The following is a 1,109-nucleotide window of genomic DNA, read 5'->3' as shown; positions in this document are numbered from 1 at the left end:
ATTAAGAGAAACCAGTCCTTGGAGAAAGACATCTTGATGGGCAAGGTGGAGATTAAGAAAAGAAAGGAAAATCCTCAACAAACAAAATACTTCAGCATGATAGAGATTATAAGATAGGTGAAGGATAAAGTGATATTCAGATATGTTGTCTCTAGAATTGCTGTGAGTCATAATTGACTCGATGACACCTACCCAATAAGTGTGTCTGGCATAAGCATGACTAAGCCTACCCGTAACAAATTCCACAAAGGATAAGAGTCGCATCCAAAATATCTAAAATAAAAACTGATTCCTATGGGGCCTTATCCAGCTCGAGATCACTGCATTTGCTTCTATAAATTCTAACATCATCCATTCGTTCTAGGGTTACTTCTACTACTGGGTTCTATAATCCACTGCAATGGTCACACAGAACTCACAGAATCTTATTCATAATTGTGGAGTTTATTAGGAAAATTAACAGTTTACAATTCAGGTTGGAAGCCAATGCAGTTCTTTAGGCAGGACAGATTTTTAGCTGCATTCTCAGATCATCTGTGTTCTAGACTACAATAACAAAGCTCTCTTAGTATTTCCCATTATAGCATCTCTTTTACTCATTCTGATTGCTCTAGTGAGATTGGCCAAAGTCTCCTGGTTGTGTAGAATGGCAGTCCCACATCAGCTTTGTCTCATGTGGGTCTTGAACTCTGCACCACTTCTAATACGACTACAGTATGTCAATCTTGATCTGTCTTCATTTCACACGGCAATCTCTCTGACTCCAAAGGATGTACATTGCATTTATGCTTCTTTTGCTACACTCAAAAGGATACCATCATGATAAAAAAAAATACTATCAATGTCGTTCACAAGTGCAATTTTTCTGATAATTCAAAAAGAAACAGTTGTAGCAATGCATTGGAGTGCAACTGCCAGAATTCTAAGCAGAATTAAGCGGAAAATTTTAAATGACTGATGTGCAACACTATCTACAGTTATTCATTTTATCAGTAAACAACAACATTTGTGCATCAACTAATTCTTCCAAAATCAAGATCATGGAAGTAGAGTTTCAAACTACACATTAATTCTTGGAGTTAGTCATTTCCTTATGTAATTCTTCTTCA

The sequence above is a fragment of the Elephantulus edwardii genome, unplaced genomic scaffold (genome assembly GCF_000299155.1).
Source record: "Elephantulus edwardii isolate Elephantulus edwardi_28Jun2011 unplaced genomic scaffold, EleEdw1.0 scaffold00019, whole genome shotgun sequence".
Lineage (NCBI taxonomy): Eukaryota > Metazoa > Chordata > Mammalia > Macroscelidea > Macroscelididae > Elephantulus > Elephantulus edwardii.
This window is presented reverse-complemented; position numbering follows the sequence as displayed.